The following is a 17,332-nucleotide window of genomic DNA, read 5'->3' on the forward strand; positions in this document are numbered from 1 at the left end:
GCCCTCTCTCTTTGCCATGCTGTCCTGAGTAATAGATCAGACTGTCAAAATGACCTTGCAGTTCATAGGAAAGAAGTGAAGACCAAATATTTGAAGACCAAAGGGATTGCAGGTATTTACTAGATGAGGAAACACCCGAAGATAAAGAGGGCTGTGACTGTCCTGCCAGCAGCACAGTGTGACAGTCAGGAGGGACTCAGACTGCCTAGGCTCAGGTCTCCATGCCTCTACTCACTAGCAGGGAGACTTTGGAGAAGTTACTTAACAACCCTTGAATCTTCAGTGTTCTTGTCTGTAAATTAAGAGTAACATCTAATTCTTAGGGGTGATGTAAGGATGAGAAACAACCCTACAGATACAATGCTTATGTATTATATTAATTATAATTATAATTTTTGTGTAAATGTATATAAGCATCATTATATATGCATGATACTCATATTTATATTATATAATTATATATAAAGTTTATATATATAAATATATATAAAGTTATATATGAAGTTATAATGTTTACATACAAAGTTATATACAATTATATATTTATAAATACATCTAATAATTGATATATAAATAAATAAGCATTGCATTATTTTTATTACATTATATTTAATATATTATGTATTTATCCTATTATATATACAAATATTTGTATGAGTAGGTATAACTATAGTAATTATATTCATTATAATTATAGTGCCTGGCATGTTTTAAATAGCCAATAAATATTAAATTTTTTAAAGTTGGACACTTTTTTAGGTCTGTTTAGTACCCCTTCGCCCTTCATCTGGGAGAGCATAAGATTTGAGCACAGAATTTGGACATAGCCTATCAGAATGTCCCAAATTACAGATCTGGGTCATCATAATTAGTTTAAGTTGAGCAAATGACTGAGCTAGGTCAGTTACTTTAGATCTTTTTAATCTTCCTTAGCCAAGATAGTTGCTTAATACAACAACTACAGTTGTTTTATATGTTTAAAGAATAATGTAAATACTAGTGAATAAATAGTAAATAATAATGAACTAATTTGTCACATCTTATGGGCTAAAGGGGTAAGAATGGGAAAATGGGTTGAGTGTTAAGTAAGCATCAGTTTCTAATGGAACAAATGAGTATATGAGCCCATATATTTCCTTTTGTTTTATTTTTTAAGTTGGTTTGAGTAAAGTTCCATCACTCACAATAAGAAGACTCCTGACCAATCTTAAGAAGTAATAGAAGTAGTCCATGTCCAGAGATACTAAATTGGGCTTTGGGAGCAGTCCCTAGGACAGCTTAACCATAAGTGCTATGCAAATCAAATTGAGGCCAGAGTTGGATCCTTAATAAAACCATAACATGCTGGTCAGTTTGGGCAAACCAGATTTTCTTTGGTGTGTTAAGAATTTTCACAAATTAGATTTGGAAAATTTCAAATACCTGGTTGCTGGAATAATCAAATATTAGAAGTTAGAGCCTTCAAATTCTTCATTTTATTAAAAAAAAAAAAAAAGCTTAATCCCGACTACTTGCTGCAGACTGAAGGTCTCCGGGCAGATGAGACCTTTTTTTCATGTATCATGGAATTAATCATTTTAGTTAGAATCCCTGATGTTCCTGACAATAGCTTATACAATTCTGTCTCCCAATTAACTAGAATGTATTGTTTGACAGCTACTTACATTTAAACTTTACTCATTTTTTTGCATGACCCATCTGAAGTTGTAAATGAAAATATAAATACACACAAATTTGAATTAAAAAACATTTCATAGTAAAAGTTTGGAATGAACTGATTGACTTATATGAAGAATATTAAGCCTGAATTTTCCTTATGTTTGCTTTCATCCAATGGTGATCATTTTCACCCAATTTTCAATACTTGATTGTGAAAACAATGTTCCAGAAAATCTGATGTTCTAATGATAATGAGATTGGTCAGTGACATTTAATTGTGTCCTTATCTTTTAATCTTTTATCTAGATGTCTGTCACAATCATTTCATTAGTCATTTCAATATCTGGTCCATTCATGTTTTATCTCCAGGACAGAAAATTGCCTGTATTAGAAAACACTGTAAGTAACTGTGGGATCTGGGCTCTCTGCTGCCATTTGAATAAATCATGCTTTTTAAATAAAAAGATTGTGCAATTTAAAGGTCACATCATAATGACTCACTTTAGTCTTTAATATGACCAGCCATCAGAGCTGGAGTTAGCAGTGAGATTTGGATAAGAAAGATTCATAATTCTGATTTTCATCTGTGCACCTTGGCAACACTTCCCGAGGATAGTGTGAACAAAATTCCAAGACCAAATAGCCAATAGCATAATATACTTTCCAGCGTGCTGAGAAGTAGAGGGTGAAGAAAATTAAAGCTCCAATGGTCTCCTGTAAGGATTTCATAAATTATTTTCTAGTAAAAAAGTGAGTTGAAAATAGCTCTTGTAACATTTTTTATACTTGTACCAGATTTAGAACTATGACAAAAATCCAATATTATGAAGGTATTGGTACTTATAAAATATATTTAAACATGAATGACTATAATTTTAATTGTAACTACTATGTAGTTACTAATGTACTACTAAGTAAGTTACTAAGTTACTACTAATTGTAACTACTATGTAGTTACTATGTACTAATAGTAAGTATCCTTACTATTTGCCAGCAACTGGGCTTAGTGCTCTGTAGACATTATTAGTTCATTTAATTCTCACGACAGCCTCAGTGTGGTAGGTATTATGAGGTCCATTTTATAGATAAGAAACTGAGGCGTACAAAGATTATGGAGCCAGGGCTCCAGCACAGTTTTGTTGGCTTCAGAACCTGGCTTTTCTTGACAGTGCTGTTCCATGGAAATATTAAGTTTATTTGCTTATCTTCTCTACAGATACTCATATATTTATCATTTCCTACAATTAAACACAATTTTAAAATTGTTCAGTTCACACACATATTTATATATTTTTTAAACTTTTTACTTTAACATAATTACAGCGTATTAGGGTTCTCCAGAGAGACCCAGGAGGAGGATATAAATATATATATGATAGTGGAGGCTGGGAAGTCCCATGAACTGCTGTCTGCAAGCTAGAAACCCAGGAAAGCCAGTGGTAATACTTCCAAGAACCGGACAGGCAATGGTGTAAGTCCTGATCCAAGGACAGGAGAATACTGATGTTCCAGTTCAACCAGTCAGGCAGAGAGAGTGGATTCCCCTTTTTGCCGCCTTTCTTCTTATTCAATCCCTCCATGGATTAGATGATGCCCTCTCACATTAAGGAGGACAGTCTACTAAACCCACTACTTCAAATGCACATCTCATCAAGAAACACCCTTACAGACACACCCAGAAATAATGTTTAACCTGAGCATTCCATGTCCCAGTCAAGTTGACCCATAAATTTAACCATTATATACAGATACACAGAAAGTTGCCACAAACGCACACAAAGTTCATAGGAGAATACCAGGAGCTCTTCACCCAGCTTCTACCAATGGTGACATCTTGCATAATTATAATACACTTGTCAAAACCAGGAAACTGACATTGGCACCTTCCACATAGTTGATTCTAATTTCATCAGTTTTACAGGCACTCTTTGCCCACCATAGTTTATTATAGGCTTTTGATGCCATCCATCACATGGAAGATCTTAATTTTATTTGGTCAAATATTTCAATCTTTTTTTTTTTCATTGCTCTGACTTTCATGATTTGCTTATTACAAAGACTTTCCCCAAAACCAAATTATGAAAATATATTTTATTAAATATATTTTCTTTTGGCACTTCATTTCTTTTAGAATTTACTTTTATGTGTCATATAAACAGAATCTAATTTTTCCCCCAAATGAACAGCCACTTGTGATAACACCACTTACTGAATGGCCAATCCTTTCCTATTGGTTAGAATGCCATTTTATCATATAGATTTGTGTGTTTTTGTACCCTCCATTGTGTTCTATTTTTCTTCTACTCTACCAGCACTGTATAATTTAGATGTAGCTTTCTTTTCTTAAATGTTTATTTATTTATTTTTGAGAGAGGAGAGAGAAGGCAGAGAGAAAGAGAGAGTCCCAAGCAGGCTCTGCGCCATCAGCTCAGACCCCGGATCATGTCCTGAGCCGAAACCAAGAGTCAGATGCTCAACTGACTGAGCCACAGGCGCCCCTAGATGTAATTTTCAAAAGTATATAAATATTGTACTTTTTAAACAAGGCAATGAAACGGATGTAAGGCTATGGAGTGTGAATGACTTCTTAGAGAAAGGAGGCCATCATGGTCCTATGCAGAGCCCCAACTCAAATGCTTCTGGAAGCCACGAAGGTATCATAAATATAGAAGGAGGTCAGCACTAAGTCAATAAAGATTGGTCTATACCATAAATATATGAGTACATGTCTCTCCTAAAGGAATTCCATTTCAACTTTTTAATACAACTTCCTGTCCATATACTTCTCTGGCATTTAAATGTCTACTTCTAGTCTAGTGGAAATAATTTGATATTAGAATCAAAAATGTCTCCAAGTTTCCCCATTTATTAACTGGGAGACTTTAAGCAAATAACCTCTCAGAAGCTCAATTTCCTTATTCTGAAAAAGAAATAATATGTATGCATTAATACTTACTAACTATTACATGAAGTAATAAGTAATATTGCACTACATATAGTGCCTTGCGCATGTTCTTTGCTACATAGATATTAGTGGAATTTAAGCAGTAATTTATTTATGGAGAGAAACATATCTTTTGATCTAGATAAAGGCCCCTTTTAACCCATGAAGTCCAGGTAGCTAGGACATTTGTAAATTAACATTTATTCATGAACTTTTATGTATAGTACTATTTTGGGTACTTTCTGGGGAATACAAATAATTATCAGATATAGTCCTTACTTTTGATAAGTTTGTAGCCTGGTGAAGACACAGACATTGTAGAGTTTAGAACATCTTTTCTTTTCCTTTTCTTCCTGTCCAGCACCTTTTCTCACCGTTTCATGATTTGACCATCTTACTCTCAATTTCTGTATTGGGTTGGGGTTTCTCCAGAGTTAGGCATCTATGTCACAGATCTGGCCTTTTAGAGATGACCACTTCCCAACTACCATGATTGCTTCAAGTCTGGGCATGGACCCATATCAGCTCAATAAACTCTGAAACTCTTGAGACTTTTGCTGGGGCTGTTGGGAAGAGAAACTCTTTCTACAGATTGTTACCCTAGGAAAATTCGAGTCTGAAGCTGTCCATGGGCCATAATTAACCAAAACCAAAACCAAAACCAAACCAAATCAAACCTCACCAAAAAAGCCAAAACAACAGCAACAATGACAACACGCCCAAGAAGGAAGCCAGTACAAGAGTTTGCTGAGTTGAAAAACAGCAGAAGGAGAGACCAAAGCTGATGCCAGAGTTAGGGCACCTGAATTCATCTCTGTATGTTCATCCCTTGAACTTCCTAGTTACCTTTTTGGTTAGAAAACAGTTTGAGGTGTCTTTCTGTTATTTTCAACTAACAGTTCTAACCAATATAGAAATATAATACATATGTAAAAAACATGCAAGGAAGCTTACAAAGCAACATAAATAATCAGTCCTTGAGAAATCTGAAGGTCCATTTCTCTTCCTAGGCATAACTGTTCCAAGTCTGGTTCACACAAGCAGGGGAGCAGTTTTGAGAGTACATTATAGGCATTGGTACAATTTAAAAAAATACGCTTTAAAAATTGGGGTTCCATTTACCCAGCTAGCTCAGTCGGTAGAGCATGAGACTCTTAAAGATTGGGGTTCCATTGATCCTCAAAGATAATGGAACCAAAGATTTAATATAGGGGAACTTTTATTCCTATAACTAGTGTGTACTATGTATCCTACAGTTTCAGCATATTTCCTGAGTATTTCCAGCATATTTCCTTGGTCGGAGGAGAGTAGTGAAATGGAATTAATAAAAAATATGGAGAGAATTCGTTTTGATGTAAGGACTAAGATCACGTGAGCAACATTTAGGTAATAACAGGAAGTGTCCTGTGGTGGGAATCGCCTGCAGAAGGGGCTTTCTTCTGCTGCCTCCCCCAACACTGCTTCCTACAAAGGAATATCTTTTGGGTACTGGGAACCTCTGCCTGCCCAACCTATCTCCCTCTGCCACAGAGTCCAGCACCAGGGCCACTCTTTTGCTTCAAGGCATTACATGTTTACATCAAGACAATTACATCAAACACATATAAATGTGTTTAAAAATGGACATTGGAATCCATAAACCAAGTACGTTTTTGTCCTTGAGATCAGCTAAAAAAATTTTCCAGCCCAGAGCTGAGGCACAAAATGGGGAAGTTCTGATCCGAGTGAAGTGGAAGAAATGATGGAATCGGAAACACAGACACAGACCAGCCATGTGGTCTCTGGCCTCCCTGTGACAACACAAGAGGGCACCGTGAGACTAAGGGCGTAAAGAATAGGCTGATCTAATTTTCAGACATGGTTCTATTGCTTACTGCTCTTGGCAGTTTCTAGGCACTCAGTATTCTTTTCTGTAAAAGGGGAGAATGATAACACCTATCTCAAATGATGCTGAGAACATTTGGTAAGGTATTGGCCACAGACCATGGAGCCTGGGCATATTTATACCTGCTCAATGTATGTCAGCTGTTGTCATTACCATCGCCATCGCTGATGTTGGTTTTACTACAATAGGAAAGACGGACGCTTTAAGGAAGGAACTGTGCTGAAAGCCACTTGACTCGTTTTCCAGGTTTGCTTTAGCAAGGTAAATTTTTGCTATTAGGAAATACAAAGATTCATCTTGAAAATCACAACCTTCCCAATCAATGAGGAAGAAAAAGCCAATGGAGGATTTTGAGCAGCAGAGTGATATTTCACATTTAGCAGGATCACCGGTAGCTGTGTTGACAGTGGCCTGTAGGGAGAGAAGATGGTGGCAGGGAGATTGGCTATGAGGCTGTTGAATTAACTGAGGCAGGAAATGGTAGTGGCTTGGAGCAGGGTTATAGGGGAAGGAATAGAGTGAAGTGACCGGGTCCTTGTCATGGTCCTTTGGGCTGCTATAACAAAGTACCACACACTGAGTGGCTTAGAAACAGCAGAAATTAATTTTCGCAGTTCTGGAGGCTGGAAGTCCAAGATCATAGTGCCAACATGTTTGGGTTCTGATGAGGCCCTCTTCTGGCTTGCAGACTTCTTGTTGCATCCTCGCATGGCAGAGAGGGCCAGCGAGCTCTGTGGGGTCTTTTTATGAAAGTAGTAATCCCGGGGCACCTGGCTGGCTCAGTTATTGGAGCGGATGACTCTTGATCTTGGGGTTGTGAGTTTGAGCCCCATGTTGGGTGTAGAGATTGCTTATATATATAATCTTTTTTAAATTTTTTTTATTTTTAAGCACTAATCCCATTCGAGAGCTCCACCCCCATGACTTAAACACCTCCCAAAGGCCCCACATCCTAATATCATCACATTGATCATTAGGATTTCAACATACGAATTTTAGGGGGACGCAAACATTCAGAGCACAGTAGTCCTGAAGGCAGAGAAATAGAGCTAGTGGATTGGATCTACAGTGTGAGAAAAAGAGAGGAGTCAAGGATAATTCATGTATTTCCAGTCTGAACAACTGGGAGGAAGGAACTGTCCAAAAGGACTTTTCTCTTGCCTCCCATGCACTATCCTTTTCCGGTTTTCTTCCTTCTGTGCATAATTTTTTCTTCATAGTCCATGAGAGGGCTGGTTACAATGCATATATAACCAACCTCTGTATAAAGTACAACTTTTTACTACTGGTTTTATTCAGATATAATAGACATATAACATTGTGGAGGTTTAAGGTGCAGAATGTGATGATTTGATATATATTGTGTATATATAATATATATTGTATATATTGTGAAATGATTAAAATATAATTTTGGATTGAATGTGTAAATTACCACCAGAGGAAAGAGGAAGGATGAGGCAAGAACATGTTGAAGGTTTATTCCCTTTAAGAGAAGACTGCTTTGATAGGGAAATCAAAAGATGACTTCCCAGATCACAGCAAGACAGATAAAACTTATAAAGGGCACAAACCATTGGAGTGAACTCTCAGAGCAGATTGTTTGACAAAATAGGTAGTTATCAGGACACCTGGGTGGCTCAGTTGGTTAAGCATCCCACTCTTGGTTTCAGCTCCAATCATGATCTCATGGTTTCATGGGTTCAAGCACTGCATTGGGCTCTGTGCTGACAGTGTGGAGCCTGCTTGGGATTCTCTGTCTCCCTCTCTCTATGCCCCTCCCCCACTCACGCTGTCTGTCTCAAAATAAATAAATAAACTTAAAAAATTTTAAAAAGAAAAAAAGAAAAGAAAATATGTGGTCATAAGCTTTACATATTGTCTAACCTGAATTCACAAAGCTGGAGCATATTTGCGTTGCTTTCTGTGTCTTTGTACCGTGAATTAGTTTATTGTGACTTATGTGGTTGAACAGTTTTCCTCTGGATTAATCTAATTTCTAGTTTAAACATTCATTAGTGTTGTTATATAGAATTTACTTTGAATCAGCACTTTTGAATTGAAATGTTCATTTATTATACACATAATTTGTTTTTTCAGTTATGAACATACAGTGATACCATTGTTTTTTAGCACTGAATTGGGGATCAGGATGTGATTTTACCTGATTGAAGTGTTTAGTTCTTGATTAACTCATATAATTTAAATATTAACTGCTGTGCACCATCTCAATTGCAATTGGAAATTGATTTTAAAAGGTAAAGTTTGGTGCCATCCAGTGGCAAAATTGAAAATTGCAGCATAAGCTCATTTGTGAGGAAAATTGCAAATTGAAACAGTAACTCGTTCATTATTATACCCTGTAATTCACAGAGATATTCATAATCACAAAAGAGAAATAGTATAAATTTTGAATTACATTTAACTTCAATGTGAGATAATGTAATATAGAAATAAAACATGGAATTGAGAGACTGGGGACAGATGTTTTGGACTTGTTTCATTTATGAAATAGGAATATGTTACCTACTTGATGGCTGACAGCTGGAAAATTTATATGTTTAAGATACAAATTAATATTACATATTGTACTTCGGCATTGACTGAATTAGATTATAAAAGAAGATTTTTATATTACACTTTGTTAGATAACATTTTTACATTTACATGTTTGAAAAAAATGTTTTTAATGTTTTCTTCAACATACAAGAGCCCTGCAAAAGTCTGAACTTTTCAAACTCATTCACAAGCAAAATATGAGGCATGTTACCCAAGGTGCCAAAATTAAAAGTGAAAATTTCCATTGTGTAGGAGACTGTCTGCTTGCTCACAAGATGCATTTTGTTGAAGTATCAGGAAGTTTTTGGTCATTTGGTTGTTATTCAACCATATGCATTAAAAACACTTTTTTTGAATATGAGATATACCTTTATAGCAAGACTACCTGGTCAGGACCTGTATTAGTTAGCATATAAGTTTGGCTGTTGAAAGATGCCCAGTAATAATAGTGTTTAAATAAGATAGAGGTAAGTTCTCTCCCATGTTAAAGCCTGAGTAGGTTATTTAGGACTGTGGAGCTGTCCTGAGAAATCTACTATCATCCAAGACCCAGGCTTCTTCTACTTGTGACCTTAAATATGCAGCTTCCATCTAATGGTCCCTGATGGCTGCCCTGTTCCTCTTCTCATCCATAGTTTTCTCTGCACTTCTCCATCTTTAAAGACATAGGAGGCAAATGGGCAGAGGAGAGTTCTCAGGACTGGTTGTATGGTTCAAGTCTTACTGTGTCTCATAAATTCATGTCTCTTTTTTATAGAAAGTACTGCTCCCAGTAGAATATCTGCTACAAAAGCACTATCAACATGTTCTTCTATTAATGAAATATACATATATACATTAATTTATTTATACCAAAATTACGAAGGAAAGTAAACCAATGCAATCGGTCCCATTAGACCGATGGTTCAAAAGCAGTGGTTCTCAACCTTTGTTGCACGTTGTCAGCACTTGGGGACCTTTAAAATTACTGATGTCTGAATCAAGCAATTGAGGTTCTTATCTAATTGGTCCAAGGTGTGCTTTGGACATCAACAAATTTCAAGACCTCCCCAGGTGATTCTAACTGCATAAAGATTGAGAACCATTGTTCTAGACCTTGGTGTACATCAGGATCACCCAAGGGGCTTTTAAAAACTCTTCTGAGCCTTTCCTTCTGCCCCCCCCCCCCCCCACCATTTGGTTATGCTGCAGTTAATCTGGAGTGGGGTCTCAGGCCTCTGTGTTTTTTAAAAGTTTGTGAAGAGATTCTAATTGTAGGCAGGGCTGAAAATCTCTGTTATAGATGGAAAAGAGTTACATGATTTTTTTTTTTTTTTTTTTTTTTTTTTTGCCAATCTGCATAGTGACCCTTCTACTTGAATTTATAGAGCTATTCTGGTAGATTCAATGAACAGTTCCTGGGATAAGAAAACTACAATTATATTGTAGATTTAACCCTCTCACATGAACAGTTCATTAAAATTTCAGATTTCCCCCAACTTCAAATAGAATGCTGAGTAGTGTCAGCAATAAATTGACTACCATTTTATGGACTTTTGTTTACATACAATTTCCTAACCTTTGCAATTGTTAGGAAGCTTTAAATAACTTGATTACAGTTAAATGGTTAAAATTTTCTTTTGTCATTTGAATGTTTCAGAGAGAGACACTTTTATTAATAAGATGGAAGGACTCTTCAGAAAACATAACCTTTCTCTTCTGTTGCCAACACATAGATTATTCTGGGTTGGGCTGGAAGTTCTATAGCCTCCTAAAGGAATTCTTTTTACCGTTCACATCCTCCTTATACTTTTATGTACCAGCTATCCTGGACTGCTACAAATCCAGTTGTACTGGGAACCTCAGAATCTGGATGCAATCCAGTTTAGCCAGGAAATTGTTGGCCAAATACCTACTAGAGTCTATATTTCCTTGTGCTCCAGATTTCCACCTTGGGGGCCAAAGGTTGTTTTGTTTCGTTTCATTTTTTTCCCGTTATGGTAATTAAAATGAATTCCAACAGGGAGATCTAGTGAGTATTTGCATAAAACTGGCCAGATTCTTTAAGAAATGTCTGAAGGAAATCCCTTAACACAGTGTGCAGAATGTGTATCTCACTGGTGTACTGTTAAATACTGCTGCAGGTTAGGGGACCATCTACCACTGACTCATGTTTTCTTTGAAGGAAGGGAATTTCCATTCTCCTCCCAAAGAGGCAAAGTCTACAAGTAGGACACTTCTAGCTTCTCCTTGCCCCTTTACTTTCTTCTCCCTCTGAGAAGACTGACTTCTCTGGCTGGTGAGTTTTGGAGAAGCTGCAGATCCTTGGCTGTGCCGCTTCACATTCTCTTTTTTTGAGATCTGCTCATGCAGAAAGGAACTGTATGCTGGTCTTCTGTGGATAGTGCAGAAGCTTGATATAAACTTTGTCCTTACATTCATGTCTACTAAGCTCAGGTGTCTCCCAGTGACTACCACAGTTTTCCAGTCCTGTCCCACTCCTACTCTCCCAGATGAATTCTTCATTCTTCTCTTCTCTCATTACACTTCTGACACTTCCCAGCCCAAACCACAGGATCAGCTAATGATCCTTATTCTTTTTTTGCTGAGAAAATAGAAGTTATTAGCAAAGAACTTGCACAAGATTCAACTACCTAATCTACTAAAGCATCTATACCTTGTACCTAAATCCACATAACTCTCTTCTCTCCACTTAAAGGAGATGAACAGTTTAAGTTCCAGTCTATGGCCACTTTCTCCATTTGTGCCCTGGATTCTGTTTCTTCTCACCTTCCCAAGGGTATTGCTCTAGTAAATTCTCCCCTCCCTCTTCAGTTGTTAATTTGTATTGATCTACTTGTCCATTCACATTAGCATATGCATGTACTATAATATTTCTCACCTTAAAAAATGTTTGCCTGACCCCCTACCTCCCACTGGCTCCCACCATTTCTCTGCTCCCCTTAACAGCAAATTTTCGCAGAAAAGTAGACTGCCTTTTCAGTCTCCAGTTCCTCTCCTCCCGTTCCTCATGAATCTGCTCTAGTTAGGCTTCCATTCCTATCACTTTGTTCCAAATAAAGTGAGAAATGACCTCTTCATTGCTAAATCCAGTGGTGTATTTAAGTCCTCATCTACCTCGATCTATCAGAAGCATTTGACAATTGGGCCACATCATTGGTTGCTTCTTCTTAGTCTCCTTTGATGGATCCTCTTCATTTTTCCAACTCTTTTCCCTCTTCCGTTTTCCAGTCTCAGATCACTTTTCTCCTCTTTCTACCTTCACTCCCTAGATGACTTCATCCATTTCTACAATTTCAGTGCTAACTATGGAACTTAAGATACTTAAAGTACCATAAAATGTATTTAAATTTTAAGTACTTAAATTCGGGATGACTCTCAAATTTTTATCTTTCAGTCAAGCCCTCTCACCCGGACTTCAGACTAAGTGCTTACTTAACACCTCCATATAGATGTCTGGTAGGCATTTCAAATACAGCATTGCTATAAACATGTTATTGACTCTGTCCCTTAGAGCTGTTCAGTCTCAGCCTTCTGCTTCACAGTGAATGGCAGCTCCATTCTTCCAGTCTCTCAGGTTAAAAACCTTGAAGTCAGTCTTTTTTAAAAAACTTTTTAAATCATTTTTTAAAATTTAAATTCAAGTTAGTTAACATACAGTGTAGTCATGGCTTCAGGAGTAGAACCCAGTGATTCATCTCTTACATATGACACCCAGTACCCATTCTGAAAGTGCCCTCCTTAATGCCTATCACCCATTTAACCCACCTCCCCACCCGCCTCCCCTCCAGCAACCCTCAGTTTGTTCTCTGTATTTAAGAGTCTCTTATGGTTTGCCTCCCTCTGTTTTTATCTTATTTTTCCTTCCCTTCACCTATGTTCATCTTCTGAGTTTCTCAAATTCCACATATTAGTGAAATCATATAGTGATTCATAGTGAATTCATAGTGATTCATAGTGAAATCATTTTTCTAGCTGACTTATTTAACTTAGCATAATACACTGTAGTCTCATCCATGTTGTTGCAAATGGCAAGATCTCATTCTTTTTTTTACCACTGAGTAGTATTCCATTATATATATCTCACATCTTCTTTATCCATTCATCAGTTGGTGGAAATGCAAACCAGTGCAGCCAGTCTGGAGAACAGTGTGATAGATGGTTCTCCATCCCCTCACTTTCAATCTGCAGGTGTCTTCAGGTCTAAAATGAGTTTCTTGTAGGCAGCATGTAGATGGATCTTGTTTTTTATCCCTTCTGATACCCTATGCCTTTTGATTGGGGCATTTAGTCCATTTACTTTCAGAGTGATTATTGAAAGATATGAATTTAGTGCCACTGTATTATCCGTAGATTTCAAGTTTGTGATGATGTTCTTTGGTCCTTTGTAATCTTTGCTGCTTTCCACTCACAGAGTCCCCCTTAGGATCTCTTGTAGGTCTGGTTTAGTGGTCACAAACTCCTTTAGTTTTTGTTTGTCTGGGAAAGTATCTCTCCTTCTTAGGGCAGAAATAAACGCTTTAGAATCCAAAAAACAGTTGAACAGATCAATGGAACTAAGAGCTGGTTTTTTGAAGGAATAAACAAAATTGATAAGCCCGTAGCCAGACCTCTCAAAAAGAAAAGAGAGAGGACCCAAATAGATAAAATCACATAGAAAAGAGGAGAGATCACAACCAATACCACAGAAATACAATTATGGGAGAATACTTGAAGTCATTCTTGATCCCTCTTTTCTCTTGTACTAAATTCAACATGTTTAGCAAATTCTGTTGGTTTCATCTTTGAAATATATTTTATTAGGATTCATTCAGTTAGAGAAACAGAACCACTATGATATCTGTATCTATATCTAAAAAGATTTGTTACTGGGATTGACCTTATAGAGCAATTGTGGGAGCTGGTTGAGCACTCTCTATAAAACTATTGTCATCATATCTGATACTGGATCTTGAAGTCCACAGCTCAGGTAGTCAGAATGGGAAAGTCTCTGTCTATGTCCATATGTAGACATATTTAGAAATATCTACATTAATGTTTATGGATATCCTTATAGATATCTCTAGTTATGTACATATATCATTATGCTTCTATCTCTTTCACAAGAATCTACTCTGACCCACCCTAATAAAAAACTTACCTGAAAATAAAAAACTAAAAAAGTGTAGTTCAACCTAGTCAAATTGACAAACCACCATCGTCCATTCCCTGTTGAACTGGCATCCATGCACATTTCCTTAAACCATATGTAATCTCACATTATGACAATAAGAAAGTCACACTTCCACTTTATTTGCTACAACTGTATCACGTAGAACTGAAAAATATGCTAACCCTTTCCCGAGGAGAGGTTATAAGTCTCTTTTTTGTTTGTTTGTTTGTTTGTTTGTTTGTTTGTTTTTGGGTGTCCAGTCTTCTCCTAGCTGACTCACATTCCCCCTTTGATATCCTGTTAAAGAGTTAGCTAACTACTAATAACATATCTTACATTAGATAATAAGGGTTAACGGAGGTAAGAAAACAAAAATAGCCACATAAAGCTAAGTAAAAACACTGATAACTATTAAATTCCTAATTTCTGCAACAGGTCCCGTGGATGTAGCTAATATTTATAACTACCTTCTTCTACTACCCATTCCATATTTCCTTTGCTCTGAGAATTTACCTCCACTGATTGTGATTCTTTGCCTGGTGATGTGACCCTAATTCTCATCCTTGAAGGGTCTGAGCCATTAGTAGGTCTACTTAAATTGATGTAGTTTTCCATGGACTTTACTCATACGACATGATAGTATTAAGAAGTGTCCCACAGGATCTCCTGTTTTCCAAACTCCTCATTTCTCTCATTGTGTACTGACAACCTTAATTTCCCCCTTTTCACTCAAAGTCAATCAGCCCCCCACCATACAATTACCCCTCTTTTGCCTGTTGAGTCAGTGTCATGAGGAGCTCAACGTGGCCAGGTGCCAATCTCAACCCCCAGTACAATGAATTCATTGATTGTCCCTTAAGCATAAGCTCAATATGGTGGCAGTGTATTAGGAAATTTATTGAGGCTGATCATTTAAGCTTCATTCCCATAATTTTATCATTAATAAAGTTAATGCTTTCATCTCTGTCAGAGTTTTGCATCTATTGGGGTAAAAAAGACAGGAGTGCTACTTATTGGCCCTCTAAAGCCATAATCACAAGGTCCTGAAAAATGAAATGTCCACTTTTTAAGTTATACCCAGTAAAGCCAGTATAGAAACATTTAGGGTAAATGCTTAGGGATCTGTAGTTTTAGGACTTATACTGAGTTCACTGAAGCTCTGAATTTTCAGGGATTCTCTTGCACATGCCTATAATTCTATATGGGGGTCTAGTCTAACCCTTACGAAGACAGTTGCTGAATGCTGGAAGCTTTGAATTCCCAACATTGCCAGAACGTAAGTTCTAGGTGCTGGAACTCAGTTTCCTTGTGGCTGATAGGTATAGCCTTTCCTTAATTGTAATTCATTACAAAGTGTTTTCTGGTTTCACACAGTGTAGGGGAGGTTGTCCATAAAGCATGTTGTGCAAAGAAGAAAGGTGATGGGTTAAAAATAAATAAATAAAAAGGTACAGCAACAGTATCCTTTAAGTTTAGCCTGTAAAGCCTTTACTATACCTGAAATGTTTTGTACTTCTTTTTCAGTTATGTACATACTTTCTGATTTTGGAATACTTTGACAATTGTAACCAGAAAGACAGAAAAGATGGAAGTTTTAAAATAAAATTGCATTTGTAAATCATTTTGTATCAGAATGTCATAAACCTCTCAGATGTCACCTATTCTGTTAGAAAGCAACTGCATATTTTAATTGCTAGTGATAAGCTATACAACTGAAAAAAAAAGGTAATCTAATAAAATCTAAATCTAATGTAATCTAAATTCCTTTCCAAGAGAATCAATCAATGATGTTGCGAAGAAAGTGGAATAGAAAAACTGTTCACCTTGTAGCCATTATTGCACATTCATTACTGAGACTTCTGGTTTGGTTGCCATTGAGGGGTTTTTTCTTTGAAAATGTGAAAATCAAGGTAACAGTTTATTGTCACACTTTTGTTGCTATGGAAGTATTCATTATCTTGTAACATCTAATGCAAAGGAACCAAATAGAATTATTGGAGACATAAATGGAATATGAACTTGTGACTCCTACACTGTAGCTAGAGTAAGTCTCTTTCCTGACCTTTCTTAATAGATTATCTGAAACTAATCTATGAGAATATGGGATGGTAGTTGGAATACAGTCCTAAGTCAGGACTATACTGCCTGTTAATGCTCATATGGGGTTTCAGTATAGGACATAGGGAGGCAGAGAAACAAACTTGTGAAGAGTTTGGGTGTTTGGTTTGGCATTGTTGATATGAATTGAGGTTGGCCACTGTGTCTTTAGAACTTCAAGTGAATGATCCAAGCCCCAGTTTTGGCCAGTTTTGGTCACTTTCTAGGTCTTTTAAATGGATCGAGGCAACAAATGAGACATGTCACAAAGATCACATGAAAGCCTGGTTATTCTCATTAGTGACTGTCTCCAAAGCAATTCAGACAGCATCCCATTCATTTCCTCTCACTAACCCTGTCTTCCTTATCATGCTACCAACTCTTGGTTCTTAGCACTTAGTACCAATATCACTACAAATCTTAGGTCTTACCTCCAGATTCTGAAGAGCCACTTTGGCTCTGCCATTGGGTTTTTCTACTGAGCAAAATTTTGGAACTAGCTTTTAGCTGGTGTAACTCCAGAATTTCTATATGGGAAAAGCATATTGGTGGCAAGAAGGTAAGAAAGCAGGGGCTGGAGCGTTGTGGAGAAGTTTTACGTGTGTGACTAACACATTGTTTTGATTCAGCCTGTTTGTTAAGAGCAATTAAAATGCAAAGTTTTAAAAAGATGCTTCAAGGAATTCTGGTCTAAATATATGTGATGGTTTAGAGATGGACAATTAATGGAACTCATATGGGAGTGAAGAATAAAACCCTGGCATAGCCCCAGAACTTCATTTTTAAGCACCACATATTCCAGTACCCTGTTCTCCAGCCTAGCCCTTTGAATGCCTATCCGAGGGGTCTGACACAACTACTAGCTGCACTCAGATGTGGCGGGTGTATTGCCTCTACCACCAAACCTTCTATGATACGTCAGAGCTTTTATAATCATGAGGACAACAGTGTGGAGGTTCCTCAAAAAATTAAAAACAGAATTACCCTATGGCCCAGCAGTAGCACTACCAGGAATTTATCCACAGGATACAGGAGC

The sequence above is a fragment of the Neofelis nebulosa genome, chromosome 4 (genome assembly GCF_028018385.1).
Source record: "Neofelis nebulosa isolate mNeoNeb1 chromosome 4, mNeoNeb1.pri, whole genome shotgun sequence".
Taxonomy (NCBI): Eukaryota; Metazoa; Chordata; class Mammalia; order Carnivora; family Felidae; genus Neofelis; species Neofelis nebulosa.